This window comes from Hemitrygon akajei, chromosome 21 (assembly GCF_048418815.1).
Source record: "Hemitrygon akajei chromosome 21, sHemAka1.3, whole genome shotgun sequence".
Classification (NCBI taxonomy): domain Eukaryota; kingdom Metazoa; phylum Chordata; class Chondrichthyes; order Myliobatiformes; family Dasyatidae; genus Hemitrygon; species Hemitrygon akajei.
This window is the reverse complement of record NC_133144.1, coordinates 66,074,008-66,092,064: the sequence shown is the minus strand read 5'-3', so window position 1 is coordinate 66,092,064 and position 18,057 is coordinate 66,074,008. Positions and strand designations below refer to the sequence as shown.

At 43.1% G+C, this 18,057-nt stretch overlaps 1 protein-coding gene across 1 annotated transcript in view; it reads right to left on the bottom strand.

Annotated features, from left to right (window-relative positions):
* Nucleotides 1–18,057, bottom strand: part of ndst2a (N-deacetylase/N-sulfotransferase (heparan glucosaminyl) 2a) — a 487,958-nt gene that overhangs the window by 28,556 nt on the left and 441,345 nt on the right. The window lies entirely within an intron of this gene.

The window sequence follows — 18,057 nt, the reverse complement described above, 5'->3', positions numbered from 1 at the left end:
CATCTGCTAATCCACGAGCTTGCTGAAGACTGAAGATGGCCAGTCCTGGGGTTAGAGGGCCGTCTATATGCATGGATGGGTGGGTTTGTGGGAGGGAGGAAGGGAAGGGTTTGTTTTGCTGTTGTTATTTTACCGCTTGTTGTGTTCTGTGTTGTTCCGCCGAGCATGGTGGGTATTCTATGTTGGCACCAGAGTGTGTGGTGATATGAGGGCTGCTCCCAGCACATTGGTTGTTAACACAAACAATGCATTTCGCTCTATGTCTCCGTGTACAGGTGATTGATAAATCTGAATCGGTTCATTGTCATATGTATAGTTTATGTATGCAATGAAAAACTTAACTGTAGCATCACAGACACAGAGCATCAGGTACACAATCTGTACTCAATTAACTTCACATGAACAAGGCATTAAACTGCTCTTAAACATAAACTTTAACTTGGCACTGCGCCATGAGGTGTTACTATGATAGTGACCAAAATCCTGGTCAAGGTGAGTATTCAGGAAAGGCTGAAGGGTTTGATGATGAAATTCCAAAATTTAAGGCCCAGACTCGAAGTAATGGAGGGATTAAAATCAGGATAAGCAAGAGGCCAGATTTGTAAAGATAGGTAAGCTTTATTTATCATATATGTATAATATCATTTGCATCAAATCAAATCAGTAGGGTTTTGTGCCTGCAACTGTCTCCATGTTTCCAGCAACAAGATAGAATTTCCCCACAACTTACTAAACCTAATCTGCAAGTGTTTGCACTGTGGAATGAAACCCGAGCACCCGCAGGAAACCTGCATGGTCATGAGGAGAATGTACAGACTCCTTATGGGCAGCGGCGGGAATTGAACCCCGATCTCACAGCCGACGTTGTAAAGTGATGCATTAACAGCTACACTATTGTGCCACCCTATGATGGTGATCGAAATCTTGCTCAAAGGTGACTATTCAGCAGGGGTAGAAGTGATTAAAGATGAAGTTCCAGATTGTAAGGAGGAATAGAATGATTAAAATCGGGGATGGGTGAGGAGGAATGCAGAGACTGAAGCCAACTGAAAATGAGGATTGTTCATAGCAGTGCCTCACAGCACAAAGAACAAGGCAGAGTAACAATTCGACATAGACTAGATGGGCTGAAGGGCCTGCTCCTGTACTGCAGTGCTCTCCGACTCTAAATTGTGGGATCATTCTACCTTCAAGCAAACAGCTTGCATTTTATCCATAAGACAGCAGTTCAGTACAATACTCTTACTAATACAAGGGGACATAATTTTAAGGTGACTGGTTTGTCAGAGGTAGGTTTGTTTTACACAGAAGTTGATGGGTGCCGGAACACACAATCAGGAGCAGTGAGTGAGGCAGATATACAAGGAATGTTTAGGAGATTCTTAGATGGACACATGGATGAAAGAAAAATTATTTATTTAGAGATACAGTTGCAAGAAAAAGTTTCAGAATCCTTTGCAATTACCTGGTTTTCTACATTAATTACTCATAAAATGTGGTCTGACCTGCATCTAAATTACAATATTAGACAAACACAGTCTGACTAAACTAATAACACACAAACAATTGTACCTTTCATGTCTTTATTGAACACATTGTTTAATCGTTCACAATCCAAGTTGGAAAAAGTATCTGAACCCTTAAATTTAATAACTGGCGAAACCTCCTTAAGCAGCAATAACCTCCACCAAACATTTCCTGTAGCTGCTGATCAGACTTGCACAATGCCGAGGAGGAAATTTACACCATTCCTCCATTCAAAACTGTTTCAGTTCAGTATTTCTGAGACACTTTGCATGAACAGCCTTCTTCAGATCATGCCACAGCATCTCAATTGGGTTAAAGTCTGGCCTCTGAGACAGCTATTCCAAAAACATTGATTTTTTTAAATTTTTAAACCATTCTGTTGTTGTTTTGGATCATTGCCTTGTTACATCATCCAACTTCTATTAAGCTACAGGTAACAGGGCTGCCACCCTGACATTCCCCAGTAAAATGTTGTGATACGATTTTGAATTCATTGCTCACTCAACAAGGCAGCAAAGCAGCCCCAAACCACGGTGCTCCTTCCACCATGCTTCACAGTTAGGATGAGATTTTTGAGTTAGTGTGCAGTACCCCTTTTCCTCCAAACATAGCAATGTGCATTTCTGCCAAGTAGTTTAACTCTCGTCTCATCTGTCCATAGAATATTGTCCCAGAGGTGTTGTGAAACATCCAGGTGGTCTTTTGCAAACTTGAGATGTGCAGCAATGTTTTGTTTTGGAGCGCAGTGGTTTCCTTCTATGAACACCATTCTTGTTCAGTGTTTTTCTTATAGTGGACACATGAACAGAGACTTCAACAAGTTCTGGAGGTTTCTGCAGGTCTTTTGCTGTTACCCTTGGGTTCTTTTTCACCTCCTTCAGCATTGCACGTTGAGTTCTTGGTGTGATCTTTGCGTGATGCCCACTCCTAGGGAGACTAGCAACAATACTGAATTTCCTCCATTTGTAGACATTTCCTCTCATGTGAACTGATGAACACCCAGGTCTTTAGAAATGCTTTTGTAACTTTTCCCAGCTTCATGCATCTCTACAATTCTTCTTCTAAGGTCCTCTGAAAATTGTTTTGATTGCGGTTTGGTGCACAGAAACAGATCTTTCTTGAGGAGAGCAGCCTCTATCAGTAACCCGAGCTTGTGTGTCCTCTACAACCCACAGCTCCGATCTCATCTCATTGATTGGAACACCCGACCCCAAGCAGCCTTTGCAGAAGACATTACCCCAGAGGTTCACATACTTTCTTTGAACCTAGACTCTGATTGTTTAAATGATGTACTCAATATTGATGAGAAGTCCAATTGCTTGTGTATTATTAGTTCAGGCGTGTTTGTCTATTATTGTGCCTTAGATGAAGAACAGACCACATTTTGTGAGCAATTAATACAGAAAACAAGGTAATGGCAAAGGGTTCACAAACTTTTTTTTTGCAACTGTATAGTGTGGAGTAGACCCTTCTGGCCCTTTGAGCTGTGCTGGCCAGCAACCCCCAATTCAAGCCTAGTCTAATTATGGGACAATTTATAATGACCGATTGACACTACCTGCCCGTATGCCTTTGGACTGTGACAGGACACCAGAGCACCCAGAGGAAATCCACGCATTACAAGGGAAGGACATACAGACTCCTTGCAGACAACATCGAAATTGAACTTCAAACACCAACAATCCCAAGCTATAATAGCGTCGCGCTAACTGCTACACTACCGGAGAGCCATGTGGCTGGGGTTAGAGAGATCTTGGAATAGGTTAAAAGGTCAGTACACCATTTTGGGCCGAAGGGCCTGTTCTGTTCCATGTTCACCACTGCACTGGGATAGCCTAGATTTGTACTCAGACCCTCAGGGTCTCAAACCCATTCATGATCTGAAGTTCAGACATTTCTTATACAGTCTTATCTGTTGGACTGCACTGCAGAATGGTTATTGGTCAACTTGTTTATGCTAGTTTGTAGTTTTATATAATTAGCTGTGTACATGTTATTTTTCCGGAAACAGCAGTTTTAGTGGCTTGAACAGGTGCTATTTTGTTGGTTGATTCAAGCAACAGAATTGGAATGAAGTGTATCACTAATTAGCAAATTGGTATAACGCAGCCAAACCACAACAAACTCACTCTCTTTTGTTTTACTTTCTTTGTCTTTTTGGTTCTTCATCTGTCTGATATTGTTTGAAATGTTTAATATTCTACCTGTCGTTTGCTCACTTTTTGCCGTGTGCGCAATTTGCTCTTTTTTCTCACGTTGGTGTTTGATGTTTTCTTTCAAAATGTTTCATGGTGTTTCTTTGTTTTGTGGTTGCCTACAGGAGGACAGATCTCGGAGTTGTATTCTGTATACATACTCTGATAATAAATGTACTTTGAACTTACTCTCTCCCTCATGCTTCACATCCCTTCCCTAATTTCAATATTCTTGTTTTGCTTAATGAATGATTGTAAGCAAAAACGTATGCATCATTCTTGACTTCCAAAGAATCTTACATCAAAAGCATCAGTATCTAATATATCCACACAATTTTCTCTACCAGTGGCAAGTTCGAGATGAAAAGTGCGAGATCTAAATGCAAGATGAATTCTGTGATGATATTATTCTCCATAGAATTGCAATTTCATCACCTGAGATTAACCCTAATTAGGTGATAATTTAATTTGCTTGTACCAAGTTGTCACTCTGACCACGTTAACTACATTGGTTAATTTCTTGAAGTGCACAAGGAAGCAATTCCAAATGAACATACACAGAAGTAAATGTGGTTGTGGACAAACAAAAAAAGATTCACATAATCACCCATCACCACTTGAAAGGGGAGTTTGATCTGTCAATTGATCTGGCTTTTGAAATAATAGTCCCCAGCTCCTCCTCAGATTCCACTGGTTGCTAATGCAAATGACACGTTCCTCTGAAGAAGTATTCTTGGCCTAAAACGTCAGCTGTTTATACATTTCCATAGATGCTGCCTGACCTGCTGAGTCCCTCCAGCATTTTGTATACATTACTCTGGATTTCCTGCATTTGCAGAACCTCGTGTTTATGATCAATTCTCATCTTACTGGGTTATTTGGATACTTCGGGATGAAAAAACAAATCATAGCCATGTGCTGGATGCTGATTTTGTTGGTGGTCATCCTTTGCGAAAATGTGACCAAGGGAGAGAGGAAGCTCTTTAGGAAAACTAGAGCTGAAACTGTCAGATTTGAGCAGCAAAGGAAAATTATTTTCACCCTTTAAATGAAATGTTTCTTCAATTATGGTTCAAGATGAAAAGATGCAAAAAAATGTAGAAAATAAACCTGGCCTGAAACGTCGACTGTTTACTCTTTTCCATAGATGCTGCCTGACGTGCTGAGTTCCTCCATCATTTGAAAAAGCAAACACGAGGAAATCTGCAGATGCTGGAAATTCAAGCAACACACACAAAATGCTGGTGGAACACAGCAGGCCAGGCAGCATCTATAGGAAAAAGTACAGTCGATGTTTCAGGCCGATACCTGAGACCCTTCATCAGGGCTCTTCGTCCCGACGAAGGGTCTCGGCCCAAAACGACAACTGTGCTTCTTCCTCCATCATTTTGTGTTGTGACACACAGCACTATATGCTTTGACGTGCAAGTAATCAATAAATTAATTGGAATCTTATTCTATTGTTTACCCTTTGTACTACCTCGAGGTACTTATGTATGAAATGATCTGTCTGGATGGCACATACACAAATCTTTTCATTTGTGTTTGCTGAGGGTGCTAAGTCTCTGGAATTCTCAACCCCACAAAGAGCTGTATCCCAGTACATGTGACAGTCAGAGAGCGGCGCAGTAGCATAGCGCTTTACAGTGCCACCAACCAGGGCTCAATTCCCGCCACTGTCTGTTCTCTCCACGACTGTGTGTGTTTTCTCCAGGTGCTCCAATATAGAGTGCCGGTGCTGGAAGCACGGTACATAAGCGGGCTGCCCCCAGCACATCCTCACTCGGTGTTGGTCAAGCAACACATTTAACTGCATATTTCCATGTACATGTGACAAATAAAGCCAATCTTTAATCTTTTAAGAAATCCAATTAGTTCTGGACTTCCTCAGGACTGGAATCACCACTCGAACCCACTCAGAATCTTGAGTTTTTCAAATCCGCACTATGTTCGGCTTTCTGTAACATCAGGGGACTAAACAGTTACAATTCCAACACAATGACTTTCCTACCTCAGGCTGCACTGCTCCGATAAGAGCAATTTGACAGTAAAGCACCTCAGATACATGTATCAATTAACAGGTATCCACCAGCACGGTGTAATCCCCAGGAGGGGTTTGCCACTGGTCACCCTGGGTTACCAAAATAACTAATCCTTCAATATTCTACGTTCATCATAATAGATTCACCGCTGGCACTGTGTGCTTAGTGTGAAATATGTGTGTGTGCGTTCCTTTTAATAAAAGAAGCTATAATTGGGAATGTTATCACTAAAAACTTTGGATCTGGAAACTTTGCAAAATGATGTAATATTAGGTGAAGCAACACTTCACTGGCATGCCTGTTGGGGTTGTCTGCTGAGTCCGGTGCTCTCGGTACGATCTCTTCTACATTGGTGAGGCCCGACGCGGATTGAAGGTCCACTTCATCCAGCACTTTCCTCCGGCTTTCCTGGTGGCAACATCTTACACTCCGTCTTGGTAGCCTCCAACCTGACGGTATAAACATCAATTTCTCCTTCCAATAAAAAAAAATCCCCCCCATTCCCTCTTCTTCAATTCCACACTCCGGCCTCTTACCTCTTCTCTTCTCTCTCTGAGCCCCCTGCTCATTTCCTTTCTACCATGGAACTCTTCTCTCCTATCTGATTCTTTCTTCTCCAGTTCTTCACCTTTCCCACCCACCTAGCTTCACCCATCACTTTCTAGCTATCCTCCTTCCTCTCCACCTACCTTTTCATTCCAGCATCTGCCCACTTCCTTTCCATTTCTGAAGGGTCCCAGCCCAAAAGTTATCTGTTTATTCATTTCTGTAGATGCTGCCTGACCTGCTGAGTTCCTCCGGCATTTTTGTGCGTTGCTCTGGACTTCCAGCATCTGCAGATCTTCGTGTTTATATTTTAATACCATTCCCATTCCAACAAGTCGGTTAATGGGCTACTCTACTGCCACGATGAGGTCACTCTCAAGTTGATATTCCATCTGGATAGTCTCCAACCTGACGCCATGATTGTCCATTTCTCTCCCATAATTTCTCTCACCTCCCCCTTTTCTCTTTCCTCATTCCCCATTTTGGATCCCCCTCTTACCATTTCTCTTCTCCTCACCTGCCAATCACCTTCCTCAGGTGCTCCTCCTCCTTCCCTTTCTCCCATGGTCCACCCTCCTTTTCTATCAAAGTCCTTCTTCTCCAGCCTTTACCTCTTCCACCTATCACCTCCCAGCTTCTCACTTCTCCTTTCCCTCCCCCCACTTTCTTATTCTGGCTTCACCCTCCTTCCTTTTCCCTCTTAATGAAGGGTCTCAGCCTGAAACATTGACTCTTTATTCCCCTCCATAGATGCTGCCTGACCTGCTGAGTTCCTCCACACAAAGTATGTGTTACTCTGGATTACCAACATCACACAATCTTGTGTTGATAATATTAGGACCGATAACTTAAAACTTCTACAACATCCGCAAGTATCACAGAACTGAAATATTTTGATAGAACTGCTGTGGAGTTACACACAGCTTTCCTGTGGTTAGCATCTCTGCTGGGCAACTTAATCAGACAGATCATACACACAGACACAAAACTGCAGATGTCTGAATATGGATTTTAAGAAAAATTGCTGGAGGAACTCAGCAAGTCGGGCAGCAGCTGTGGAGGAAAGTGGACAGTCAGTGGTTCACCCTGAAAGCATATTCCCCTCCACAGACGCTGCCTGGCTTGCCGAGTTCCTGCTGCGATCTTTTTTAAAAAAATCCTGGACTACGAACGATGTGGTTTTAATTCTCAAAACCATGTGAGCAGTGAAAGTAAAAAAGTTAGTGTTCTAGTTACACCACACTGAAAGAGGCCCTTTGGCCCTACATCTCAATGCTGACCAAGCCAGACCCACTTGCCTACATTTAGGCCATATACCTTCAAACCAGAGGTTTCCAAATTTTTAGTGCCATTGATCAATACCATTAACCAAGGGGTCCATGTATCCCAGGTAGGAAAACCCTGCTTTAAAGCTTTCCTATCCATCTCCAGTCCCTGTCCCAATGTCTCAAACATTGTAACCACATCTGTCTCTACCTGTAGCAACTCGTTCTCTGAACCCACCACAAAACGGAGCAGATCAGGATGTTAATGACCTCTCACAGTCCTGGTCCCTGCACTGCATTCTCTCTGTTACTGTTACACTGGATTCTTCTTTTTTTTTAATATAAAATCGCAGCTCAGTACAGCAGCTGCTTAGCCCACGGCTGCAAAGAAGCTACAGAGTTGTGACCCATCAACTACCCCCCCCCCCCCCCCAACCACCGACTCTATTTACACTTCCCGCAGCCTCAAGAAAGCAGCTACCATGATCAATAACCCCTCCCTGGTCATACTCAGTTCTTCCCCCTTCCATTGGGCAGAAATTCTAAAAGCTTCACAGCACAGACCACTTTCAAGTATAAGCTCTCTCCCACAGTTATCAGACTCTTGAAAAGGCCTCTTAAAGACAAAGTTTTGATCTCTCAATCTACTTCACTGCGACCTTTGCACTTGGTCCACCTGTAACTGTGACTAAGCTTTGCCTGTCACATGCGCTGTACATTGAAACAGCAAAACAGTGAAATGTGCTCCGGTGACCAACAGTCCAAGGTGGCGCTGGGGGCAGCCCACAGGTGTCGCCAGGCTTCCAGCGCCAACTCACTAACGCCAACCCGTACAATGTGGGAGGAAATCAGAGAACCTGGAAAAATCCCATGAGGAGAACACACAAAATTCCTTACAGACAGTGGCAGGAATTGGAATCTGATCGCTGGCACGGTAAACTGCTATACTACCGTGCCACCCCCTATAATCTGCCACTGGCAATTCTTTCCATATACCCACTAGCATCTGTGTGAAAAAGCTGCCCTCATATCCTCCAAGTCTTTCCCCTCTCATATGGGAATACATTTCCACTTACTATGAGGTAGCATGGTAGTGTAGCGGTTCACATAACGCTATCAGAGCTTAGTGTGTTGAAATTCGAAGTTCCATTCCGACATTATCTGTAAGGTGATATCCTCCCCGTGGAATCCAGCAGTTTCAGATTCCTCCCTCAGTCCAAAGACAAACTGGTTAGGAAGCTAATTGATCATTGCAAATTGTCCCGTGATTATTTTAGGGTTAAATCAGCTCATAGGGTCAGAAGGGCCTATTCCAAGCTGTTATCTCTAAATGACATAAATATCTTCAGCCATACACATGAAATGCTGGAAGAACTCAGCAGGTCACAAACAGTCGATGTTTCAGGCTGAAACTCTTCATCCATCATTTTGTGTGTGTGGCTTTGAATTTCCAGCATCTGCAGACTTTGTAATTGTGAATATATTCTGCTTTCTGTTTTCCTTTTAGACCAGGGGTTCCCAATCTTTTTTATGCCGTGCAGCCTTACCATTGACCGACTGATCTGCGGACCACAGGCTGGGAAGCCCTTCTTTAGACCAATTCCATGTACTTATGGAACAACCTGTCTGGATGACACGCTTGTCACTGAATTTCGGTATGCGTGAAAATAATGAACCAATTACTCATTAATGAAAGAGAGCAGACACAATGGGGCCGAATGGTCTCTTCATCCCAGCTCTTCCTACTTAACAGGTACAGAATGATGTTCAAACGATCAAGATCCATTATTATATCCTGTAACAACAATTATTTGTTTTTTAAAATAAATTATAACTAATTGGAATTAGGTGTTTGAAATAACAGAGGAAGGTGGTTCTTATCAAAACCTGAATTAACTAACACTGAAATCAGATAATCTTCCTAAATTGCTTTTAAATTAAAATTAGATTGTATATGTCTCCACTGGGCTGCTTTTAGCCTGAAGTGTAATTATCTAGCATCTCATTTAATTACGATTTATTTTAAATATAATTGTGGGGGCTATGTAGGAGATGTTAAATCGAGAAGAGATTATTTTAATAAAGGAGCTTTAATCTGAGCAGATAAAAGGTCCATCCACAACAAGTATCGAACAACGGGAACACAATAGAATGTGTATTTTGGGTGAACTTCAAGCAAATCAGCTACTGGGACTTTAGCCACGAAGGACAGAGTAGTCATCGAGATGTACGGGACAAAACAGACCCTTCAACCTGACCTTCTTGCATTTACAATGATCCTGCCTACCCTACCAGTGCCCCTCATAATCTTACATACTGCACATTATCAATGCAAAAGAGATACTAAATGAACAGGTCTCAGCTCAGTTTAATTTTCTCTGTTGCCAAGTTGTTTGCTCTGCGTTAGGAGAGAAATCCGACCTACTTAAGGGAAAGACTTCAAATCAGTCAAATATTAACTCAACTGTAAACATCAGTGAAGTGTGCTGCTGTCGCTGATTAACTGGACTCTGAAATCCTCCATCACATTTTATTTACTTGTGCACAGGGAGAACAGCCCGTCTCCATCACCAAACTAAATCTGCAGTTTGAAGAAAGAAATCCCATTTTTATACAGAATTGATAAGCGATTGGTAACCTTGTCACAAACAAGAGAAAATCTGCAGATGCTGGAAATTTAAGCAACACACACACAAAATGCTGGAGGAATTCTGAAGGCCAGGCAGCATCTATGGAAAAAAGTAAACAGTCGAAGTTTCAGGCCGAGACCCTTCATTAATCCTGGAACGTTGACTGTTTACTCTTTTCCACAGATGCTGCCTGGCCTGCTGAGTTCCTCCAGCATTGTGTGTGTGATAATTGGTAACTTTATGTGTGTTCAGAATCCTTATTTGCATAATCAATCACTAATCACACTACAGCAATGCAGGTATTAATAGCCAATAGTATATCCACATTAAAGGCTTCAGAATCAGTAAAGTAACTGACCAACAGAATGAGATGCCCTACAATCCTCCGTTTACATCCTTGTCTTGCCTTGGTATGCCAAATGGCTGCAGTCTCTTGTTGTGCAAAGTGAAGCAATGCTCTACAAAGACCTTCCTTGTCTGGGCTGACTGCACACTATCTGTAAACCATCCTCGTACGGCCGTTATCTTAACCCTTGCCTTGCTGCAACTTCCATACTGCGTGCTTTGGAAATGAACAGAAGCCATCCTCACATTGCCCCGCCTCAAAAGAGAAGGAAACAAGCCTAATTCAGCACAGTATCTGAACCAACGACCCCCTCCCATTACCCTGCAGGGTTTGCTCATCAGCAGGGTGCCTGTTGCTGTGCACTCCGAAGCATTCTGCTCTCTCATTGGATGTTGAGTGGAGTGACACGGAGCAGATATCAATTGGCTAACTTTCCAATTGATCTGACACCAGTCTCTGCTAATACGTGACAGGCAAAAGAACCGGAGGTGATTAAAAAACCCAGAGATAAACACGCACAAATGCTGGAGGAATTCAGCAGGCCAGGCACCATCTGTTGGAATGAATAAACAGTCATCGTTTCATGCCGAGACACTTCACCTCTAACCTGAAGAGATTTGCTTTACTTGTCGGACGTACATCGAAACATACAGTAAAACGCGCCATTTCGTGTCAATGACCAACACAGTCTGAGGATTCTGCTGGGGGTAGCCTGCAAATGTCGCCATGCTTCCAACACCAGCGCAGTTGTCCATAATTTACTAACCCTAAATGCACGTCTCCGGAAGGTGGGAGGAAATCAGATTATCCAGAGCAGGAGCTGCCAGCCTTTTATACCGTGGACCAATACCATTAAGCAAGGGGTCAGTAGACCCCCGGTTAGAAACCCATGTGGTCATGGAGAAAACAAACTCCTCACAGACAGCTGCGGGACATGAACCCTGCTGGTGCTGGAAAGTACTTGTGCTAATCACACTGCTGCCGCATCACCCCACAACGAAGATTATATCATCCGTAATACACAATGAATATCTCGGATTAGTAACTGATTGCTTTAGCAGTGGGATCCAGTTTTTGTGATCACCTCCAAGAGGACTGTGGATAAATACCTGAGGTGAATCAAATTCAGGCACATTGGGAAAAAATGGGACCTACTGGATTTAAAGAAAACAGTAGAGGATGAACCAACGGCCCCCTCTGATGTACCACTCTGAAAAGATTAGCTCTACAATGGAAGGGACAACTTAGACAGAAGATTGAAATTTATTTGTTTATTGAGATACAGCGCAAAATAGGTGTTTCCAAACTTTCAAGCTGTGCCGCCCACAATCCTCCAATTTAACCCTAGCCTAATAATGGGGCAATGACCTACCAAGTGACATGTCTTTGGTCTGTGGGAGGAAAACAGAGCACCTGGAGGAAACCTACATGGTCACAGGGAGATCATACAAACTCCTTGCAGACACCAGCGGGAATTGAACCTGGGTCACCTGAACTGTAGAGCATTGTGCTAGCAACTACATTAATGGTTTATTGAAAAAAGTTCAATGGTGGCTTTTTTAAAAAATATAAAATTAGGCATTGCCACCTTGTTCATGAAGGTGAAGTAAACTATAAAAGTTTCCAATTTATGAGAGGGCTGGAGAAGTCACTACCACATAGGCACCTTCAGCAGAGACAGACATAGCTTCACAAAAACATCATGACAAGTCACACAAACAAACATTAGAACAAGTAATGTGGAGTTTACAGTGGGAATTCCAGAAGCTGGGATTTAGGCAGCTGAAGGCACAGTGAAAGGTAGAGTGAAAACAAGTGGAAGTGTAAACTGAGAGGGTTGCAAACTCAGTTCAAGATGAACGGCTTGGTCACTGTACCGTGGAGAACATCCTGACTGGCTGCATCGCCGTCTGGTCTGGAGGGGCCACTGCACAGGATCAGAAAAAGCCACAGAGTTGTAAACTCAGCCAGCTCTATCATGGGAACTTGCCTCCCCAGCACAGCTACCATCAGGATCCTGAAGAGACACACTCAATGCTTCTTCCCCTCCACGATCAAATTTGTGAATGGTCAATGAACCCATGAACACTACCTCACTTTTTGTTCTCTTTTTGAATTACTTTTAAAAAATAATTTAATATATATTTCTTGCTGCAAATAATAGCATGTTATATGTATTGCCTTGTATTGCTGCAACAGAAAAGCAGATTTCACAACATATGTCAGTGATTCTAATTCTGAAAGTCCTAGAGGCCTGAACAGGAGGAGCTCAGAGATCATACAGGAGTCTCCAGCTGGATCCAACACAGCCGCTGGGGTTGAACGGAAAAGGACAGAACCCAAGCAACACACACACACACACACACACACACACACACAGACAATGCTGGAGGAACTCAGCAGGCCAGGCAGCACCTAGGAAAAGAGTACAGCTGACGTTTCAGGCCGAGACCCTTCGGCAGGACTGGGGGAGAAAAGACTGAGGAGGAGATTTAAAAGGTGGGGGAGGGGAGAGAGAAACACTAGGTGAAACCGGAAGGGGGAGGGGGTGAAATAAAGAGCTGGGAAGTTGATTGGTGACTGAGATACAGGGCTGGAGAAGGGGAAATCTAATAGGAGGACGGAAGGCCATGGAAGAAAGAAAAGGCGGGAGGAGCACCAGAGTGAGGCGATGGGATAGGCAAGGAGATAAGATGACAAGGGGAAAAGGGGATGAAGGGGGGCATTAATGAAAGTTCAAGAAATCAATATTTATGTCTTTAAGCTGGAGGCTACCCAGAGGAAATACAAGGTGTTGTTTCTCCAATGCGAATTATGTCCTCATCGCGACAGTAGAGGCGGCCATGGGTAGACTTATTGGAATAGGAATAGGAAGTGGAATTAAAAATGGGTGGCCACTGGGAGATCCTGTTTTCTGGCAGATGGAGCTGTCTCCCAGTCTACTTCGGGTCTCACCAATATACAGGAGGCCACACTGGGAGCACTGGACACAGTACATGACCCCAGCAGACTCACAGGTGAAGAGGTGCCTCACCTGGAAGGACTGTTTGAAGCCCTGAATGGTAGTGAGGGAGGAGGTGTAGGGGCAGCTGTAGCACTTGTTCCGCTTGCATGAGCAAGTCAACAAATTTGACAACACAGCTGGTGATAATAAACCTGATTCTGACTCAGGAGGGGGATCAGTGAGGAGGCACGAATGGACAAGGGAGTAACTCCTGCGGAAAGGAGGGGGTGGGGGGGTTGGAGGGAGGAAAGATGTGCTTGGGCAGAACCCAAGAGTTGACACATAAGCCAGAGGTCGGGTAGTAAAAAGCACAGTGCAGCAAAAAGCTTATCAGCCATGATCAAAGGACAAAGCTGACTTGATGGGCTGAATGGCCTAATTCTTCTCCTATGTCATGTGGTATTAAGATTAAAACAGTTGATGAATTTATTTTAAAATCTTCAGGAAATCTATTTCAAGATTTTTGCACTATTTTTCCATTAAGAGAACAAAGATTTCTTATTGCAAGTGGAAATCTGCCACCAACTTTGGCAGAGTTTACAGTGGGCTCTTCGTTCCCATTCAAACTGCAGGATGTTTTAGAGAAAAGGAATGCTCCATGCCGGCCTATTTTTAATATTGTTATGTCTTTAAATGAACAAAATCATTATTGGAGCCAAGAGATTAACAAGTTAACATAAATCATTCAATGTTACCAATGGCAACACGGAAGTTGGCAGGAAGCCAAACTAAGTTTTAAAACAGAACAGTACAGCACAGTGCAGGCCTTTTGACCCACGAAGTTGTGCCAATCTTTTAACCTACTCCAAGATCAAATCTAATCCTTCCCACCCACATAACCCTCCATTTTTCCTAGCATCCATTTACCTAATAGTTTCTTAGATACCCCTAATGTATCTTGTTTACCAGCACCTCTCATAGCACTTATCACTCCATTTAAAAAAAACTTTCTCCCAATCACCTCAGAATTATACCCCCGGCATTCGCCATTTCCCCCTAGTAAAATGTCTCTGGCTATCTATTTTATCTATGCCTCTTATCATCTTGTACACTATCAAGTCGCCTTTCATTCTCCTTTGCTCCAAAGAGAAAAGCCTGAGTTGACTCAACCTACTCTCATAAGGTATTCTCTTTAATCTAGGCAGCATCCTGGTAAATCTCCTCTGCACTCTCTCTAAAGTTTCTACAATCCTTCCTATAATGAGACGACTAGAACTGAGCACAGTATTCCAAGTCTAACCAGGGTTTCATAGAGCTGCAACATTACCTCATGGCGCCTGAAGTCAATCCCCCGACTAATGAAGACCAACACACCATACACCTTCTAGAGTGGTTCGAGAAGTAAAACATGCAGTTCATGCATTCTGGTCTGAATCCGTTACGAACAAAGCTGCTTCCATACCCCCCCCCCCCCCCCAACTGAGAGTGATGATATCAGGGACTTTTGACCCCTCAAACACATTGACCATTCAATTGGCTCCTGCCTGACCAATCCACGGGAAATTTATTAACGAACTTGAAAATGAACAATGACTAACCCTCTAGGCAAAGTAGCAAAGAACCTCCATCTCTGAACATACATGTTGAACCTTGAAGTGGATGAGCTACAGCAGCAACTCTTCTGCACACCACTGTTGTAAAACGTGGTTAATTGAATCACTGGCACTTTACTTCAGATGCAACCAATCAAGTCATTCTCCTCTGACCTCTCTCATTAACAAGGCACTTTCACCCTCTGGATGTGTTTTATTTTTTGTTACATCATTCTCTGTAAACTCTAGAGACTGTTGTGCATGAAAATTCCAGGAGATCAGCAGTTTCTGAGACACTCAAATCACACCGCTTAACACCAACAATCAGTCCACAAGTTAAGTCACTGAGATCACATTTTTCCCCATTCTGATGTTTGGTCTGAACAACAACTGAACCTCTTGACCATGTCTGCATGCTTTTATGCATTGACTTGCTGCCACGTAGCTGGCTGATGAGACATCTGAATTAAGGAGTGGCAGGTGTACCTAATAAAGTGGCCACTGGATGTCGATGGAAGATGTGCCAAATGCTGAGGATGTAATATTACAAGAGACTTAGCACAGGTAAAGCTAATGACTTAAATAGATAAATTCAAACATATGCAAAGTAACACAGCAGGACAGGCAACGTCTATAGAAATGAGAACAGTCGACATTTTAAGCAAGACCCTGCTCTGGAGTCATTCAGTGTGCAATACTTTGGCTTTCCAGCATCTGCAGAACCTCGTGTTTATTACTTGCAAGCATATGCAATTTGCCAAGATACAGAGAATGATTATAAGCTTGGAGACTGGGGAAAACAGAAAGACATCCTGACCCACTGAACGGTTACAGATTTTGGAGGCTCTACTTCAATTGCAATGATTGTTTTGGGCCGTCTGCCTGGTTCCTATTTATAAAAGCACTGGAGGCTGAGCAGAAACCACTTAGAAGTTTATAAAATTGTGAGAGGCATAGATAAGGTAGACAGTGAGAATCATTTTCCCTGGGAAGGATAGGTTAGGACTTCATTCCTTGGCATAGAAGGTTGAGAGGAGATTTGACAGAGGTATACAAAATTATGAGGTATATAGATTGGGCAATTGCAAGTAGGCTTTTTCCACTGGGGTTGGGTAGGTCATAGGTTAAGGGTGAAAGGTGAAAAGATTAAGGGGAACATGAAGGGTAATTTCTTCACTCAGTAGGTCGTGAGAGTGCGGAATGAGCTCCCAACACAAGTGGTGCATGCAAGCTTGATTTCAATGTTTAAGTTAAGTTTGGATAGGTACATGGATGGTAGGAGTATGGAGGGCTATGATCCCGGTGCAGGTCAATGGGAGCAGGCAGTTTAAAAGCTTGGTAGGGTTAAATGGGCCAGAGGGCCTGTTTCTGTACTGTACTTTTTCTACGACTCTAAACACCAGAAGATATCATTTAAAGTGAAAGGGGGAAGTACAAAGGAGATGTGCAGAGCAATAGTTTTACACAGAGTGGTGGGTGTCTGAGATGATGGTGAAACAGACACTTCAGTGGTGTTTAAGAGGCTTTTAGACAGATAAATGTGCTGGGAATGAAGGGATATAGACCACATGGAGGCAGAAGAGAATTACTTTAATTCGGCATCATGTTCAGCACAAACAATGTGGGCTGAATGGCCTGTTCCTGAGCTGAACTGTTGTATCCTAAACCTGTTATCCACCCGGAGAGCTGAATGGGGTGCGGCAACACTCTGCACAAACGTCTGGTTGTGAAGGATCAGAAGATAGTTATTTCAGATAATAGTTAGTTCCTCTCCGCACTTTGTGGCACATCGGGCAGCAATCTTGCCGTTTCTTTAGCATTTTGTCTGTTTTATTTTTAATGAGGCCGAGTTGTTAGTTTGACGCTCCAGCACGGATGGAAAGCATGCAAGGAAACGGCTGGATTTGAACCCAGGACCACTCGCCTGGAAGTCTGGTGCAGGTGCCGCTACACCATTGGCTGGCTCCTTTTATAGGCAAGGCACACATTTAATCTCTTGTGAAGCTCGGAGCCTGTTTAAAGGCAGAAGAGGTCCAGAGACTTGAACACAAACTGAACAGTACTGACGGAAGACTGTACTGTTTGAACTGCGTTTTTTCTGATGAGATATGAAACCCAGGAACAATCTACCCTTTTAAGGAGGACAATAAAAATCCAACGGTGCTATCTTGAAGAATGGAGGAGGAACATTCCTCCAATGACTTGGCCTGTATCACACCCAATTAGTCCTAGTGTCTCATTAACTTTGTCCAACCATCTGCTCCCAGCGTCCTGCCTACCTCGGTACCTTGGCTGTCGCCCGAGAGAGAGCAACCAATGAACAGTGGCCAGGTCTCAGGCAGAGAAACAAAAGGCCCATCTTCTGACCACATGATGGCTTTCCGACAACACTTGCTATCAATTGCTGATCGCAGGCTTTGTCAAAATGCCATTGTCATCTGCCAACATGTGTGTCTTGTCCTCAGATGTTCCTGATGATCAGAGATAGATAGAAACTCCCAAAGAAAAAAAAATAAAAACAAACAGTTATAAAATAAATCAGAAACATTTCTAATTCATTTAGTCCAACTTTCAAAAACATAAGTTTCAATTAAAGTTAAGGAAAAACAATAAAAGTTCCTCCTGCTTTTCAGTGGATAATGGTGATTGTTCGAATGAGAGCAACTATGAGAGATGTAACAATGATGGCTGGTATACACTGAGAGGTCAGTAAGTGTGCTCTGTACTTCCTGCACTCTAGCACACAGGCCTGGATGTGCTAATGTACACCATGATGAACCAACATTTCTAGAAAGAAGTGTGACAGGTACTATAGAAATTCATCCTTTCTCAATCTCCCTGCTGTGACTGAGTGGAAACATATTACCCTGGATTCCTATGATAAACCAAAGACACACACAAAATGCTGCAGGAGCTCAGCTGTGTGCCATGGTAGCATTGCGGTGTGTGACTCCATTCCATCTCAGGCAC